The sequence below is a fragment of the Macadamia integrifolia genome, unplaced genomic scaffold (assembly GCF_013358625.1).
Source record: "Macadamia integrifolia cultivar HAES 741 unplaced genomic scaffold, SCU_Mint_v3 scaffold904, whole genome shotgun sequence".
Taxonomy (NCBI): domain Eukaryota; kingdom Viridiplantae; phylum Streptophyta; class Magnoliopsida; order Proteales; family Proteaceae; genus Macadamia; species Macadamia integrifolia.
In genome coordinates, this window is record NW_024870576.1 from 176,481 (window position 1) to 195,959 (window position 19,479).

Genomic DNA, 19,479 nt, shown 5'->3' on the forward strand with positions numbered 1-19,479 from the left:
AAGTTAAGTTCTAATAGAAATCAAAGTCTCATACAGGAAGAAATTGTTATCTAAATTGTACAGCAGTAACGCTTGGAGGAGAAAAAGAATCGTCACAGGTGAGGACAAATCTGGATGCCTTGTTTACTTGATCAAAATTTAGGACTCTTCAATGTGGAAACCATTGGTTGGTTATTTCTATTAGAATATTCAAATTATATGCTTTCAACAAGAGTCCAAGAGAACTATGTTTCTTTTTACATGTGAACAACATCTAAGAAGAGATGAAAATTAAAAGAGAAAAAGGGAGAGTCCAAGAATGCGCAGAGCTTGATTTCAAAGAGGATCGGTTGTTGCTTCCATAAGCAATAAAAACCTACAGAACCGTGAGACTCGATACGACAATTAATTTGGAGATGAATCGCAAGAAGGGAGAAAAATAATTACGTTTGTTAGTTGCCGTATGTTTCTTTGTTAAACATTCAATGGAGATTTCACTATGAACAAGAATAAAAGAAGATTAGCATCTTGAAGCTATGTTGATGGTTTGAGCGTGTTCAAGTCTTCTTCTAAACATCAAGCAAACAATCATCAACGGGTTTACACAGGCTGAGGTAACCCGTATCTGAAATCCCTCTTTTTATATTCTGCAGTGTTTATTGTTGAGAAACTCTAGATCAATAGTGTATTGGGTTGGGATTTTATTTTATTGATTTAAAATTATGAACCTAGTAAGTTGGGGCTTGTCTAGGGTGTGGGGTTGTTGCCCTTGTCTGAGTTGCATCTCAGATTGAAGCAGGGATAGGTTCCTGGACCGTTGTAGCGGTTGAAAAAGTTGAGTATTGGAGAAATACGAAATCCTATATGGGTATTCCACCGTGGAGTAGGCACTCTGGCTGAACCACGTATATCTAGTGTTATTGTCACACATTTATTTTTCTACATATATTTGAAGTTCGTGTTGTGCAGAGTGGTGGGACATTGTCTGGTAGACCCAACCACATTGTGGTGTGAGGTGGACGTGTCGTTGTTTGCTTGATTGGTAATCACGAGATTGCCCCGACCAATCTAGAACTGCACAGTGAAAGTTTTTTTTGTTGAGTTGCAAATAAAGAAATTTTTGGAACTACTGATTCATCCCTCTCTCAGTGTCAACCTGGGAATGTCAGTTTGTTTTGTCAACAGTACATTTTTTTTTTTTTTTCTATTGTTTTGCCCTTTATGACAATATAAATATGGGAAAAGTCTTTGAAAAGCAAAACACGTTTTGCTTTGGATCGGATCGTTCTCTTATTAGAGTTTGAGAACAAAGATTGAATCTGATGTTATAGTATATTACCTTTTATTGTTATAACAATTAAGGTGTAATAATTACTACATGATGTGGATGTCATTATTAAATAATATAAACAATAATCATTTTACTTTACTTTTAGTTCTTGACAGCCCACCGTTCAACTTGTGAACAAATTAATTGAGAGCAACCTGCAGTAAAAGGCCGTGACCCGTGGCTGCAGGGTGCTTTCCCCTCCCATTCAAGACCCGCAGTATATGAAAAACAACGTGGCCTTGGGTGGCGGCTGATGGTCATGGTACATGACGTTGGCTTGTCAATGGACGGATTAGACTAGATGAATGAATGTTTGAATTGTTGTTTCCTATTTGGAAACTGCCACATTGTGTTTTGGTTTAATTGGACTGGGTTATATTGGATTCGATAAATTTGGATCGGATCGACTTGAACCAATTTTGTCCTTAATAATTTAACTCATATTTGATAGGTTTTATTATGAAGCATGTTTTACTTTACTTGCTTTAATATATTGGGACTCAAAAGTATTGAAAAATTTAAACTCTGATTGTAATTAAGGGTTTATTTGTTTGACCCTACCCTAGGATCTATTTTTATAATTAATTTAGGGTTTGGGTTTAGGTAACCCTACCTAAAATTATGTTTTTCCTCAATGACTTAGGTCAAGAGGGAGGGTACTTTATATGATTTACTTGAATTTGTTGATATGATGAGGCATATTTATGTTGTATACTTTATATTATTGGTTCTATTGGTATGACTTGAACATGCGACCTTCACATTATTAGGCCAGACATATTATTGCTTTGAAATGTATTTTAGCATATGATGAGGGTATTTCTTCCCAACCACGGCACGGGCAGGGATCGTCCTGACCAATGCTGCACCTCGGCCCTCCATTTAGCCGTGCTACCTCCTCGGCATCCTGATAGGCCGTGCTGCCACCTCGGCATCTCATCAGGACCACGGCACGGGTAGGGATCGTCCTGACCAATGCTGCACCTCGGCCCTCCATCTAGCCGTGCTACCTCCTCGGCATCCCGACAGGCCGTGCTGCCACCTTGGCATCTCATCAGACCGTGCTGCCACCTCGGCCCTCCTCCATCAGGCCGTGTTGCCACCTTGGCATCTCATCAGGCCGTGCTACTACCTCGGCCCTCCATCAGGCCGTGCTTCTACCTAGACATCTCATCAAGTCGTGCTACCTCCTCGGCCCTCCATCAGGCCGTGCTAACATATTGGTCCTCCATCAGGCCGTGCTGCCACCTCGGCCCTCCATCAGGCTTTGTAGCCACCTTGGCCCTCCATCAGGCAGTGCTGCCACCTCGGCCCTCCATCAGGCCGTGCTGCCACCTCGGCCCTCCATCAGGCCGTACTGCCACATCGGCCCTCCATCAGGCTGTGCTACCACCTCGGTCCTCTATCAGGCCATGCTGTCACCTCAGCATCTCATTAGGCCGTGCTACCACCTTGGCCCTCCCTCAGGCTGCGCTGCAACCTCGGCATCTCAACAGGCCGTGCTTCCACCTCGCCATCTCATCAGGCCTTGCTACTACCTCGGCCCTCTATCAGGCCGTACTGCCACATCGGCCCTCCATCAGGCCGTACTGCCACATCGGCCCTCTATCAGGCCATGCTGTCACCTCGGCCTTCCATCAGGCCATGCTACCAGTCACCTCGGCTCGACCAACCTGTCACCTTGGCTGGGCACAATCAAGTAATGCACCCAGAAACGTGCACACATCCACTCATATCCACTACACGTTATCAGAGACATCCACCTCTCTCTGACTTGCGCCTCTGAGATCAATGGAGAATATTCTCAGAATATACCTTGGAACCCAGAATATTTCCAGAATCACAGTGCCACTCCCCTAAAGCGCTCTACGCCTAAACAGGACTCCCCACAAACGCCCATTCCTTCTCTCTCCATCAGTAGCCTATAAATACCAAGGTAAGCCTCTATCATTGGGGATCGATCAATCACTTATCTTACTGGAAAAACTCTCTTGAGCATCTGCTGTGGAAAGATCTGACTTAGGCATCGGAGAGTCCCATGCAGGTAAGCCCGGCTCTCCCCTGTCATCTCTTTTGTGCAGGTTAGCTGGAGCACCAGGAACTGTAGGGAAGATCATCCGATCAATTTTTATCGCATCAGATTTACGCCCTCTGTGGGAATCGGTTACAAAATATCACCTTGGACCAATGCAATTATGGAGAGGGAATGTCGTTTCTTCTACGACAACACGAGTAAGATCTACCCATGAGTCACCACTTGGAAGTCCCCATTCACCACCAATGGCAGAGCAGGAGAATGTCCCAACAGAGACCCCTCCATAAGGACCCCAACAAACCAGGCCTGATGCACAAGTTACCCAGGGAGAGGGGGATCAGCGCAAGCAGAACCCTCAGCTATCTTGCCATGTCCCATCATCCTGGGTAAGTCATCCAAACATGGAAGAGCAGACGCAGAGCCTGCAGCTATAGGTGTTAGAGACAAATGCACTGGTGCTGGACTTCATACGTCAGTTCGGCTCGGCACTTCCAGTGCCATGGACTAGTTCAGCTCAGCATCCTAGGCCTATTCCAGGCAGACAACTCAACAACGTATCTCCTGACAATAGTGTCACCCCTCAATCAACAGCAAGCAGGGGGTCGGGCAGAACGTCATGCACTGGTCACTCGGTACCACCCCTCTCTCCTACCAAGGCAAGCAGGTAAGGTCCCTTTCCTACCCAGAATGGAAGAGCTTGTCATTCCGTGCATCATTGGAGTCCAGAGACACATGATGCCCATAGATCCCCACCCCGGGTAGGAAGACGCCAGCTATCACCTCAAAGACTCACTAGAGGTACACGTCCGCATAGAGAAGAACGACAAGATCAACCCCATGGGGGTCAGACCTCGCCCATCAGGCCGACCAGTGGTGCACCACAACAAGGCCAGGATCGGCTTGGTGGTCACTAAGGCGAAGCAAGAAGCCCTAGAAGAGGTGAAAGGGCACGCCGATCCCAAGATCGCTAAGCTGAGGAGAGAAGGGATGATCTGGAGAGCCGCATCAAGTGCCTCACTGAGCAAGTAGAAGGAATGAAGAGGCAAAGGCACCCGGTCGACATAAGCATAACTCTAGCCCATAATGCACTATCCGACGAACTGATAGACGCCAAGCTGCCCTCAAATTTTGTGATACCCGTCTTCAATGGATATGACGGCACCTCAGATCCCTATGATCATTTGCTGTATCACAACTCGATCATGACGGTTCATGGTAGGTCAGACGCCATTCTCTGCTGAGCCTTCACAGCCTCATTAAAAGGAGATGCACTGGTATGGATGTCGAACTTGCGACCACGGTCCATCCGCAGCTATGAAGAGCTAACAAGAGCATTCCTCACGTGTTTCCAAGCAAGTATGAAGCAGAAGCAAACTACACAAAATGTGATGAACATGAGGCAGGGAGCGAGAGAGACTATAAGAGAGTTCCTTGCCCGATTCACCAAGGTGACACTGGAGGTAAAAAACCTACTGGAAGGAGTGGCGTATAGCACGTTGTGCACTGGGGTAATGCACCCTGATCTGGTCCAGTCTCTGGCCCTTGACTTACCAGAAACAATGCCCGAGCTGGTAAGACGATGCAACCAATAAGCCAACATGGAGGAAATCCTGGCCGACAGAGGGATATTTGATCAGTCGGAGAAGGAGAAGAAAATGTCTCTGAGGCCTAGGGACGATTCCCGTGAGTCGAAGAAGAATAGAACAGATCATCCTCTTGAAACTGATGAACCCGAGCGATATGAACTTGATCATTCCCGAACAAACCTGCTCTTAGAGATCCAAATCAGAAGTATTTTTTCTGGCCCAGGCCAATGACAGCTAAACCAGAGGAGAGGAACCTCAACCGGTATTGTCGATACCACTAAGACCATGGACATGACACTGAAGACTGCAAGTCTCTGAAAAGGGAAATTAATGAGCTCATTAAAGCTAGATACCTCAACAAGTATTTAAAGCAGAAATATGGTGGGAACTGGCCCGAGTCGAGGAGAGATGATGCTAGGCTGAGCCGAGATAGAATCGAGCCGTCCAAGGAACTAGCAACGGACCAAGCTGACGCTTACGATAACCAGCCCGTGGGTCTAGCTATTCTAACAATCATGGGTGGACCCATGACGGAGTCAGTCAGAAAAGCCAAAGCCCACGAGTGGTTCGTATGCATCACAGAACAACCTGTCAAAGCCCTCAGAATGGATCCACCCATTTCATTCTCTGATAGAGATCTGGAAGAGTTGAACTGGCCTCACAATGACATTATTGTGGTTCAATTAGTGGTGGCCAACCACCCCTTCCACAGGGTCCTAATGGACATAGGAGCCTCCATTGACCTTATGTCCTACGAAGCCTTCACAAAACTAGGGCTTGGCACTGGGACCCTAAAGCCAGCTCTAGGACCCTTGTACGGATTTTCAGGTACACCAGCAGAGCTGAAAGGAGTTGTAGACTTACCCGTAACCATCAGACAGGGAGCTCAGACAACCCTACCATGGTCTCTTTTATGGTCGCCAAGATCGCCTCACCCTATAATGTAATCCTTGGCCGACCTGGTCTCAATGGCCTTGGGGCGATTGTGTCCACTAAGTATATGAAAGTCAAATTCTCTGCCAGCAATGGAGTTAGTGAATGCAAGTCCAGCCAGAAGGAATCCCAGGAATGCTATGAAAACTTCATAAAATCTGTTAAGAAACCATGCTCGGGCCTAGCATGTACGGTAGAAATTTTTGATTGCCGAGATGAAAGCCTCCTGACCCGAGTCGAGCCAGTAGAAAAGCTGCTTACTGTCCCAATCACTGAGGCCAGTAGACACTTTTATCAGTAGATAGTTTTATCAGTAGATTGCATTGAAATCCCATCGATTGGGTGTTAGTCTTATAGATTTTATATTGTCAGCACCTTAGCTTCCATATCTCAGTTATTCAATTTTATTCACGGAGTGGATTAGATTCTATTTCAAAGCAATATATTTGTCCAAAGTGCATACCACACATCAATATACTATGAAGCTTCTCCCAAATATCTGCCTCTTCTAAGGAAACAAAGACCTTAACAACTAAGGCATAAAGACAGGCTACAGCTCGACAACATCTAAAATCGAGCTACAACTCGGCATTATCTGAGACCGAGGTACAAGCTCAGCAGCATCTAAGACCGTGCTCAAGCTCGGCACTATCAAGACCAGACCCTAGTTTGGCACCTCAAGCCCTTACGCACTAAGCCATGCAAGCCCGAGCCCCGGTTCGGCACCTCAAGCCCTTGCATATTAAGGCACGCAAGCCCGAGCCCCAGCTTGGCACATCAAGCCCTTACTCATTAACGTATGTAAGCCTGAGCCTCGGCTTGGCACCTCAAGCCCTTATTAAGGCATGCAAACCCGAGCCTCGGCTCAGCACATCAAGCCCTTGCACACTGAGGCACGCAAGCCCGAGCCCCAGCTCGGCACATCAAGCCCTTACGCATTAAGGCACACAAGCCCGAGCCCCAGCTTGGCACATCAAGCCCTTATGTATTAAGGCATGCAAGCCTAAGCCCCGGCTCAGCACCTCAAGCCCTTACGCACCAAGGCATGTAAGCCCGAGCCTTGACTCGACACATCAAGCCCTTATGCATTAAGGCATTCAAGCTCGAGCCCCGGCTCGACGCCTTAAGCCCTTACGCACTGAGGCACACAAGTCCGAGCCCTGGCTCAGCACATTAAGCACTTATGCATTAAGACATTCAAGCCTGAGCCCCGACTCGACACCTTAAGCCCTTACGCACTAAGGCACGCAAGCCCAAGTATGGCTCAGCACCTCAAGCCCTTAAGCATTAAGGCACGCAAGCCAGAGCATGGATCAACACCTCAAACCCTTACGCATTAAGATATGAAAGCCCAAGTATGGCTCGGCAACTTCAAGACCTTAACACAAGGCACCTCAAAAGATCGAGCCCAAGCTCGGCACCCTCTAAGACCGAGCCCAAGCTTGGCATTCTCAGATTGAGTCTCAGCTCGAAACCTCAAGCCCTTATGCACTAAGGCATGCAAGCCTAAGCCCCAGCTCGGCACTACAAAAGACCTTAACACAAGGCACCTTAAAAGACCAAGCCCAAGCTCGGCATTCTTTAAGACCGAGCCCAAGCTTGGCATTCCCTAAGATCAAGCTCCAGCTTGTCACAGCCAAGACCAAACCTGGGTTTGGCATCTCAAAAGATCGAGCCCCAGCTCGGCACCCTCTAAAACCGAGCCCAAGCTCGGAATTCTCTAAGATCGAGCCCCAGCTCGGAACCCCTATGCCTAGGCCCAGGCTTGACACCTCAAAAGCTAAATGGAAGATCAATTCCGAGCTCAGCTAGGGAACAGAGCCACACTCATACAACTGTACTGGCCCTTATTCTTCCAATAGTTATTTCGAGCCGCGCTCGAAGTACAAGAAAATAAAGAAGCATAAGAATGCTGAGAGATGAAGACATCAAAATAAATTTTTCATTCATAAAAAAGTGGAAAAAAGCCCTCAAAGTACATCGCTCCAGAAGAAGACATCTACATAAAAAAAATATACATATATAAGGCTAATCTCGGGAGGCTAATCAACGGGCCTAGCTCTTCACTTGTCTATCCTTCGAGTCCGATCACCTCTTCACCAATGTCGATCAAGCCACCGAACTACACCGAAGTAGCAGGGGCAGGAATGCGCTACTCATAGTCTGTCAGATTGTGGCCTGGCATCTTATTGAGGATGAACTAGATGGAATCATCTGAGCCGACCAGAAACGAAGTAATGTTAACGTCAACCAACCACTTCTGATAGGCCTAGGGGTTCAGCCACTTCTTTGGCCTCCAGCTCAGCCCGATGTTGACTTTCCAGCTTGCCAACCCTAGTTGCAAGCTCCTCCTCCTTGCGAGCGCCCTGAGTCACGGACAACTCATCCTAGAGAGCATCATTATCCTTTGTTAAGTTGTTGTTGGCATTGAACTGCTTAGCAACCTCCGTTTCCAGCTCTCCAGTTATCAAATCGACATTATTGGCATGAATCTCTTCAGATTGGGCTATTTTCTTCTCAACCTCCATTTAGCCTGTGATCTTGTGCGGCTCCCCATGAAGGCGCTTTGCATCCTCCTTTGCCTTTGAACAAACGACAGCCACGTCCTTGAACCGTTTCACACCGAACAGATAGCGCAAGTCGTACGAAGGTCAAGATCGAATTAAATGTTCTAGCAGATCGATCTGAACTGCTAGAGCAAGGGGTTGGTGATGAGGGTATTTCTTCCCAACCACGGCATAGGCAGGGATCATCCTGACTAATGCTGCACCTCGGCCCTCCATCTGGCCATGCTACCTCCTCGGCATCCCGACAGACCATGCTACCACCTCGGCATCTCATCAGACCGTGCTACCACCTCGGCCCTCCATCAGGTCGTGCTGCCACCTAGGCATCTCATTAGGACCATGGCACGGGTAGGGATCAACCTGACCAGTGCTGCACCTTGGCCCTCCATCTGGTCGTGCTACCTCCTTGGCATCCCAACAGGTCATGCTGCCACCTCGACCCTCCATCAGGCCATGCAACCACCTCAGCCCTCCATCAGGCCATGCTTCCACCTCGGCCCTCCATCAGGCCGTGCTGCCACCTTGGCCCTCCATTAGGCTGTGCTACTACCTCGGCCTTCCATTAGGCTGTGCTGGCACCTCGGCCCTGCATCAGGCCGTGCTACCACCTCGGCCCTCCATTAGGCTGTGCTGCCACCTCGGCCCTCCATCAGGCCGTGCTGTCACCTTGGCCTTCCATCAGGCCATGCTACCAGCCACCTCGGCTCGACTAACCTATCACCTCGGCTAGACAATCAAGTAATGCACCCAGAAACATGCACACATCCACTCCTACATTCAAGGGACGTGATCCCTGATCACGGGGGTAGGACTCTATCCACTACATGTCATCAGAGGCATCCACCCCTCTCACGACTTGTACCTCTGAGATCAATGGAGAATATTCCTAGAATATACCTTGGAACCCAGAATATTTCTAGAATCACAGTGCCACTCCCCTCAAGGACTCTATTCCTAAATAGAACTCTCCATAAATGCCCTTCCTTCTCTCTCCATCAGTAGCCTATAAATACCAAGGTAAGCCTCCATTATGGGGGATCGATCAATCACTTCTCTTACTGGAAAAACTCTCTTGAGCATCTGCTATGGAAAGATCTGACTTAGGCATCAGAGAGTACCCTGTTGGGTCAGCCCGGCTTTCCCCTGTCATCTCTTCTAGTTGGCTAGAGGACCAGGAACTGTAGGGAAGATCATCCGGTCAATTTTTACCGCATCAGCATATATATATGTATGTATTGACAAAATCATCATACCCTCCCATGGTAGTTTTGACTTGAGACTCTCTCCACTCGTTGGGATGCATGGTCGATCTCCACCCATTGGCCCATGGATATTTATTTATCTTTTTTCTAGGTTGGAGATCATGATTGTTATTTAATTAAAGTGAGCATGTTCATGTATGTATGTTAGAGATAGTCTTCGTGTATGATGTAAAGTGCAGCACTCCCTACTAGTAGATTGATGTAATAGGACTTTTTTAAAGGATGTAATTATTTTTGGGACAATGTAATTAATTTTTTGAGAAGCCTTGTAAGGGAAAAGTGCTTCCCGCTGCATATCATACACTTACACTACCTTAACATGTCACTTTAAGTACCAATCGGGTTCCTATATGGGACCCATGCACATTCGTTTGTATGACAGTTTGGTGGATTGGAGATACCTAATTCTCCTTATATTTGTTCGAAATCGATTAAAATTATATATCCCTAATCCACACATGTGAGATTTGATCATGAGCTTAGCTAAATTTTTGGTCCCATCATGCGTAGTAAGGAACCATTAATTTTAATTAGGGTTTCTAGAACAAATTCATAATGTGTACCTAATGTTTACCTTGCACATTTTTATGTGTAGTGATAAGGCCACTAATCATATTATTGCGGACCTCACCAAGGGTGACAAATTGACTGGACCCAACTATGACATGTGGCATCGAAAGATTTAATATTTGCTCAATGAGCAAAACTATCTTGAGTATTTGACCAATGTTATGGACAAACCCGCTGAGGGTACTACCACTCAGCACCATCGTGATATGGAAGCCTATAATCAGCGGGTGAATAAATATCCCAGTATTCGCTTTATTATGTTAAGCTATGTATGATGAGTTGATTAGTGATTAGGAGAAACACACCATGGATAAGTCCATGTGGGACCAACTGAACATTGACTTTGGAGGTACATCTACTACTAGGTTAAGGGGTATGACCTTGAAGTTTGAGATGTATAAGATGGATCCTAAGCACACTATGCCTGAACACCTTAGAGTGGTCAAGGACATGATTCGGAAGCTGAAAGATGCTGGGACCACTCTCACTGATGAGCAGTAGGTTCAAGCTGTCATTAGGACATTATTCGATTCTTGGAACTTCATAAAGCTCATTCTCACACACAATGACAGCACATGTGAAACTTGAGGTCGAGCGCCAAAAGGTGAACTGTATAACTGCCCTAGTCGCCCAGGGAGGAAAGTACAAGTTCAAGTGCAAAAGACAAAGCAACCCAAGAAATTAAGGTATGGCTCAAAACCAGGTACCAAAAGAAGGCAAGCCCACCAAGCGCAAAAGAGGCAAGCGTGGTGGAAAGAAAGATTTATTAAAGGTCAAATGCTATAATTTCCAGAAGATGGGGCACTTCGCTCGTGATTGCACTAAGCCGAAGCAGGTACCATTTCAATCCCTCTCTCTCTATACTTTTGTTTGTACCCATGTTTTCGTTGCCCATACATAGTTTGATTGGATTGTGGATATAGGAGCAACAAAACATATAGCTCGAGATCAAGGAGGTTTTGTAGGTTACCGTAGAATTCCAGCTGGATTCCAGAATATGTTGATGGGAATGGTACCAATGAAGTAGTTCGAGGAGTTGGTACTTATCAACTCAAGATGTGTACTGGACGCACCTTGCTTCTTCATGATGTGCTTTACCCACCGGATATTCAGCATAATCTACTTTCAGTTTTTGTATTATTACCTTTAGGATATTCTTTCCATATTGACGGTTGCACTTTAGAGTTTTATTTGAGTGGTACTTTTGTTGGACGTGGATCCTTACTTGATGGTTTTTAAATTAGATTTAATTGATTTTGCTTCATCTGTTTCTTATGTAATTAATACATATGATAATTCTGAATCTATTACATGGCATGCAAGATTGGGATATATAGGGCGAGATAGGATGACTAGGTTAGCTAGAGAAGGCCTTTTAGCTCTTTAAAGTCAACCTCCCTGTGTGCAAGCCTGTCTAGTAGGTAAGGCTCATCGAAAGCCTTTTGGAAAGGCCGTTCAAGCTACCTAGCCTCTAGAACTTGTCCACTCAGATATTTGCGAACCTATGAATGTAAAGGCAAGGCATGGCGCTTCTTATTTTCTCACATTTATTGATGATTATTCATGAAATGGTTATATGTATCTGATCGCTCACTACTATGAGGCATTAGATTGCTTCAAAAGCTTCATAGCAGAGGTTGAGAATCATTCAAGTAAGAGCTTAAAAACTCTGTTCCCTAACCAAAGACACGAGTATCTATCCGACCAGTTTAAAGAACTGTGTGAGGAGAAGGGGATTCGTAGGCAATTAACCATTTCTCACACTCTTCAACAAAATGGCATAGCGGAGAGGAAAAATAGGACACTCTTAGATATGGTTAGGTGATGGCACAAGCCAACCTCCTGATATCTTTCTAGGGGGATGCCCTTATGACTGCTGCCTACATCCCTACCCGAGTGCCTTCATAGTCAGTTCCTTCGACCCCCTATGAGTTATGGAAGGGCGTAAAGCCAAATTTAGGGCATATACGACCATAGGGATCAGCAGGTTATGTTCACAGCACCTCCCATAAGTTTGGGAAGCTTGGCACTAGAGCTAGGAAACACATTTTTATAAGATATTCCAACAGCTTAAAGGTTACGTTATGTACAGTGAATAATTTGATGGAGGAATGACTGAGATAGAGTCATTGGATATCGACTTTATTGAGATAGATTTTCCTAGCATTAGTGATGCCAGCAGGGATCTTGACCTCTTTGAGATAGAGGATAAGGAAAGCGTTTCACCTATTCTTGGTGAGGGTGGGGAATTAACTCATCCTGTAATAGCCAGAGAAAGTGAAACTGATCATTAGCCTAGTGGGAGTGTACCAACCAGTGGGAGTATACCACTAGACGATCATCAGGATTCTCTCGTGCATAAGAGCACTCGTAGGAATATTCCCCATCGTCATTTTGAGATTGAAGGGGAGGCTCTCATTTGTGTTCCAAAGGATGAGGATGAGCCTGCTTCTTTGCGAGAGGATCTCTTCTCACCTGCTAAAGATAAGTGGCAAGCTGCTATGGAAATGAACTGAGTTCTATGAGAAGGACCAGGTATGGCAGTTAGTTGACCTATCTCTTGGGAGTAAGACCATTGAAAACAAATGAGTTTTAAAGGTCGAACAGAAGGCGGATGGTTCAATTGACAAGTATAAGGCACGCCTTATGACAAAGGGCTATAACCAAAAGGAGGGTGTAGACTATGATGACACTTTCTCCCCAGTGGTGAGAATTGCCTCAATTCGCCTCATTTTAGCCATTATCACAAAATTAAACTTGGAGCTCTTTCAGATGGATGTTAAAACTACATTTCTCAATGGAGAACTAGATGAGGAGATCTTTATGGATCAACTAGTGGATTTAGAGGCCAAAGGACAAGAGCGCAAAGTCTGCCATCTCAAACGTTCTATATATAGCCTTAAACAATCGTCTAGGCAGTGGTACTTTAGATTTCATCATGCCATTACCTCTATTGGTTTTGAAATGATTGAAGAGGACCACTGTGTGTATGTGAAATGGTCTAAGGAAAGTTTCCTTATTCTATCCTTTTATGTTGATGACATTCTATTGGCTGGGAATGATATGGAGATGATTGTCACCACTAAAGAGTGGTTGTCCTCTACTTTTGAGATGAAGGATATGGGTGAAGCCACCTTTGTGTTAGGCATCAAGATTATTAGGAATCGCTCTAGGAATATTCTTAGTTTGTCTCAAGAGACTTACATAAAAAAGATCCTTAAACGATTCCACATGGATAAGTCTAAACCCATTGACATTCCCATAGATAAGGCTTGTGTTTTGAGCCTTGAACAGTGCCCTAAGACAGATGAAGAGAATAATTAAATGTCCAAAGTACCCTATGCAGTAGCAATAGGTAGTCTGATGTACGTGATGATGTGCACGCATCCAGATATATGCTTTGCAGTTGGCATGGTTAGTCGTTACCAGAGTAATCCAAGATTACGCCATTGGTGGCCATGAAAATAATCTTTCGATACCTTCATGGGACCATTGATCTCACACTCACCTGCAGTGGTTCAAATTTGAGATTGAGAGGCTACAGTGATGACGACTGGGCTAGTGACAGAGATGAGCGCAAATCTACTTCGGGATATGCATTTGTCCTAGGAGGTGGGGTTGTATCTTGGAGTGGCAAGAAGTAGACCTACATCACCCTATCCACTATAGCGTCTGATTATATCTCGTTCTAGGCAGCTGCTTCGCTGAGGAGGTTCCTACAGTGCCTTGGTATAAATGTTCATTCTAGAGATGTGGTGCTTGTACACTGTGATAGTACGACAGCTTTGGCATTCGCTAAGGACCCCAAGTTCTATGGGAAAACCAAACACATAGATATCAGATATCACTACATTCGAGAAATGTTGCATAAGGGGAAGTTGTCTTGAAGTATATCTCCATGAATAGTATGATGGCTGATCCATTGACTAAGCCTATTGCTCGGGACATTTTCCTTACTCATGTTAAGAATCTGGGACTTAGACGTGCTAGATTTGGTGTAATTGGATTGTTTAGGGTACCCAAGATTATTTATTAGTGATGTGCTATGTTGGCTAGATGGAAGCTTAATATAGCATCTTACATTCATATCATCTCGTTAGGTCGCATGCTTCATTTCCTGTATGATGAGACACCTATGGTAGTGAGACTTCTAGAATTTGAGTATGTCCCCACCTATGTGAGTGAGTGTGAGATGTTAATTAATATGGGTCGGACTGGGGGGTTCCGACCCGATTCCTTCGTGGGTCACCCACTTGGGGTAATCATAGACCCACTAGGATTGGGAACCCTAGCTAGCCAATTCTCAATAAATAATAGGGTTTTGGCCACAAAGCCAATTAGGGTTTTGACCTAATCTCTAGAGTTCTTTTCCTCCCTATTCTCTTTTCTCTCCCAATTGAGATTGTGTGTCTCTAAGGATCTCTATTGCAATCCTTGGATTTGGAGGGTCGCTTTTCGTACGGATCGATGCGTGATGCAACCCGATCAATTCCGTTGCAAGGAAAGCTATACTGAGGTATTTTTTGATACCCGTTTACTTTCCATTTAACAGAAAACATAAACAAATCACAATAAATTAGAAAACAATTTTTTTTCTTTGGCAGACTAACCACAATTATTACCAAAATGAAACTAAATCCAATCTTTGCTAATTTTGTTAACCGAAGCCAATCCCAATTCCAAATGGAATTCCAAAAACTTTACACATTATACCTCTTTTTTTTTAATTATTATATATTGGTAACAAAAGGTAAATTCCCTTTATCCTCTCATTCCTTTGAAAAGAGATTCAAAATTAAGCAGCCCTAGCCAAGGTTAGAGTTACTAGACCAATTGGAAATTGCCACTTACCCCAAGTGATCAGGATTGACTGACATAGATTGATAGGTCACATTACGTTATATAATGAAACTGCCTTTATTGGGTGAACGTTACCAAATTTATGTTGATTTTGGCATATACAACTAGGGGTGAAACAGTGCCAGGTTGGGCCGGGTATCTTAAAACCCCAACCCAACCTTAGGTCCCCAAAACTCAACCCAGGCCCAACCCAACCCTGTCGGCTTCATGCTTAGGCCTACCCTTGCCGGACTCAGGGTTAGGCTGGGTTGACCCTAGCTGGTCTGTATTTTTTTTCCTACAAAGGGTCATAAATGTTAGGCCTATACTTACGAAGGGGGGGGTGGGGAGATGTTAAGACTAAGGCCAGCCCTTATCCACCCCTAATCTATAAATTTGTAGCAAGAAAGGTTGTCAATTTGATTATAAGATAGAAATTTTAATTGCCTGGTAGCACCACATCTTCTAGAAATTAGAAAGGCCAAATTTTGGCTCAATTCTTTATGTTTGTTATTGTATCTAAAGTTCATATCAATATATGATAGAAGACAAATGGCCTATGTAAAGAGAAGGGGTGAAATAGTTTGACCATTTGGTCGTCTTAGCTCAATAGGTAAGAGTATGTGGCTTAAGTAACACATGATGTGGGTTGAAGTCATATAGATAGCTTGTGTAACACTATTGTAATATATGATGTGGGCCTAGGGGAAGGAGAACTGTCACACCCCAATTCCAGTAGACCCAACTTACCATTAGGAATACCGGCGGTGTGAGTAAGACACGTACGTGTCTTACAAACCTACTAGGATCTCTGATAGCAGTACCTTAACATTTTCACAATCTCACAACACAAACCAACATAAGCAGCGGAATCATAAATAAAATGAGGAAATGTCTAATGATAATATAATAGCAATAACTGAGTTATTCTGTTACATTCATCTATGACATATGATAAAATCTCAAAAAAATATACAATCCACAGTTATACCCAAAAGTATCAAAGTATGATGTACAATCTCACGGTGCGGCGTAAGCACCATAGTCTCAAGCACATTCCTAATCATGCTCTCCTGCTTTTGGTATCCACCAGTCGCTCACACCATACTCTGACCCAGAAGATACTAGATCACACGCCATAGGCACCACGATACCTGCATCATCATCTAAAAAGTGTATATGTGGGGTGAGCTTTCCAACTCGCTCAGTGAGGGGTGGGGTCAAGCACATCCAAGCAAGACAATAGCAGTAATAATTTATGATGCATGATTGTGGAAGTTAAACACATAGTCCATGATGCTCGTGATGTAGTTCATTTATTTATTATCCACCTAATAATACAAACTAAGTCTGTTAAATGCTACTACAGTGCATTAGGCTGTATCCTTCATCTTAGAACCACTATCGACTACGCAAGGATACAAACCTTAGCCATGAATAGAAGCCTACCGATCCTCGTATACGTCCATGGGTCACCTAGCAAACCCCTGATAATCCCCTTTTGGAGGTCATGACACCAGTACATCATCGGCCACACCAGGCAGGTTCCCACCTCGAACAACAATCACATCGTACCGTGGGTGTGGCATTTCAGAAAGGCATATCAAACATACCACAATGGGTTATCCAATACCTCAACCCTATTGGCAAGGGTTTATAGAATAGGGAGTGATACCTAACCACATAAATGCTACATGCCTTCATAGTGATACAGTTAGTATAAATTACACGATACCGGCGAGACCTTGGCCACAAAGTGTAATCCATCTCCAAATACAGTCTCGGGTACATGATACCAGTGAGACCTTGGCCACAAAGTATAACCCAAGACCATTTCCATAATCTAGCATGCATATAATAGTTTAGTATGGACTACGCAACACCAGTACCAATCATCAGCCACGAAGCATATCTATTTCCAAATGCAGTCCTGGGGTACACGATACCAGCGAGACCTTTGCCACAAAGTGTAACCCACGACTACAACTAACTCTAATGCATATAATCAATGCATTAATGCTACATACATATGGTAATTACGGCACTGGTACCACCTCAGCCATGCTGGATTCCGTCTCACACACAACCAAACACACGGTGATCACGGTACCAGTACCACCTCGGCCACACTGGATCCCGTCATACAATTCCATAACAATTCATATCAATATTGTAAAATGACAAATGTAACATATGACATATCATCATTGTATTTGAGCAATTACAATTAAACATGTAATTCTAAGCATGTGAGCAATTTAGTAATAATAAACACTCCAAAATAAACACAGTCCATCCCTCGCCTTATTGATCTCTGCTTATTTTAGGTTTTAGATAAGGCCACCGACCAATCCACTCAGTTTTCGTCTCGTGGCTCATGCGCATCATTGTCCTAGACACAAGGGCAATCGTACATTAGTACCTATCGAAAAGATCGGGTGAGGCCCACTTGGGACACCCCCAAAGATACAGTCAAAGTTTCCCAGTGACAGTAATGTCATTGGAAACACCCACCAGAAACAGAGTCTTTTCCCACTAGAAATATCAGTCTTGCTTTCGATGGTGGAGACAAAGAGCTCATAAGCCTCTGAGGTCCACCCAAAAGTAGGCTCAGTGGATCCGATGGGCTGTTTTTGGTGGTGGTTCAAAACAGTCCACTTATTTTGGGGCTTTTCGACTCGGTCCCAATCGCTGAGATTTATTCCGTGGAATTTGTAGGGGATGTTCCTAGTATCATTATAAGCCAATAAAATACCAATTCCATTGATCTTTTTGGGAGATACGTTGATCGAACAATCAAAACCCTAGTTAGTCATTTGGCACTACTTGTTGCCAGAGCTCACCAGGCTTGGTTCGAGCTCGACAATAGCACCGGGAGGATAGAATACGTATTCCCCAACCCCAACATGGTTTGTACACTAAGATTCCATCCAAACCTAGATTAATCTAGGTCAAAATGAAGAGAGAGAGAGAGAGAGAGAGTGGTATGGGAGGTTGTACTTACCTCCGGCAGCGATTCCGGTAACTAGGCGGCAGTCGGCACCAAGGTAAACCCTTTCCCTCTTCTTCTTCTTCTTCTTCTTCTTCTTCCTCCGCTTTTCTTCCTTCCTCTCCTCTCTTACGTTGGACACATTTCTCATTTCTCATTTAAGTGTTAATTTTACACCTTAGGGTCTGTTTGGTTGGACCCAATTCGGACCGACCACTTAAGTTCAAAATGCGTTCACATCACGAGAAAAATGTGGGAGATGATTTGGGATCATTTAAGATTGTTTACGATATGAGTGGCGGGACCCATGGGCATCGACACTATGACAGGAGCCTGTTATACTCACCGAAAGAGCCCACCAGATTTAGGCCCAGTGGATCTGATGGCAAGCTGTCTTAACAGCCGTTTGTCCCATAGCTAGTCTTGCACGGGTGGTTGCCCTCGGCCATGCTCAAGGACTTATGGCAACACTGTTACGTGCTGGGATTCATAAATGAGGAGTCGGGTCACTTACCATCGGGGATCGGAAGGAACGAAACCCCTTGTTAGATTGGCACACGATGCACGAATATGTGGGGTCATCTCTCCCCCTTCGACAATGGGTGGCCACAAGCTAAAACCTGGCGATGCTTTTGATCTCCGATCTGACCTATCACAATAGTTCAAATTATACCGAGTCAGGGCACGGGTGTAACATTGCCCCCACATTACAAGAATTTCATCCTCAAAATTGAACATACTTGGCAAATCAAATAATCCAGGATATTGCTTCATCATCTCATCTTTCTGCTCCAAGATGCTTTCTATTCGGGTTGGTTCATCCATTTCACTTTGACGAAAGAAACGGTGCAGTTGCGGAGAACATGCTCCTTCTGGTCAACAATCTTCTCTGGAAACTCGACATAGGAAAAATCCTCATCCAACTCACGGGGTATATAAGTCAAGACATGAGTGGGATCGGGGATGTACTTCCTCAACATGGATACATGGAAGACATTATGTAAACCCTCCAACTCTGGTGGTAAAGCTATCTGGTACACTACCAGTCCAATTCTTTCCAGTATGTCGTATGGTCCCATAAACCTCAGACTAAGCTTTCCCTTCTTGTCGAACCGCATCACTCCTTTAACTGGGGAGATCCACAAGAACACCTTGTCTCCAATACCAAACTCCAGATGTTTCCTCCTAACATCTGCATAGCTTTTCTGCCTGGACCGAGCCATCTTGATCCTCTCTCTGATCACATTCACCTTCTCACTAGTAGCCTGTATCAAGTCTGGACCCAAAATATGCCGTTCACCAGCCTCATCCCAATAGAGTGGAGTCCGGTACTTTTTACCATACTGTACCTCAAATGGGGACATTCCGATGCTGGAATGATAACTGTTG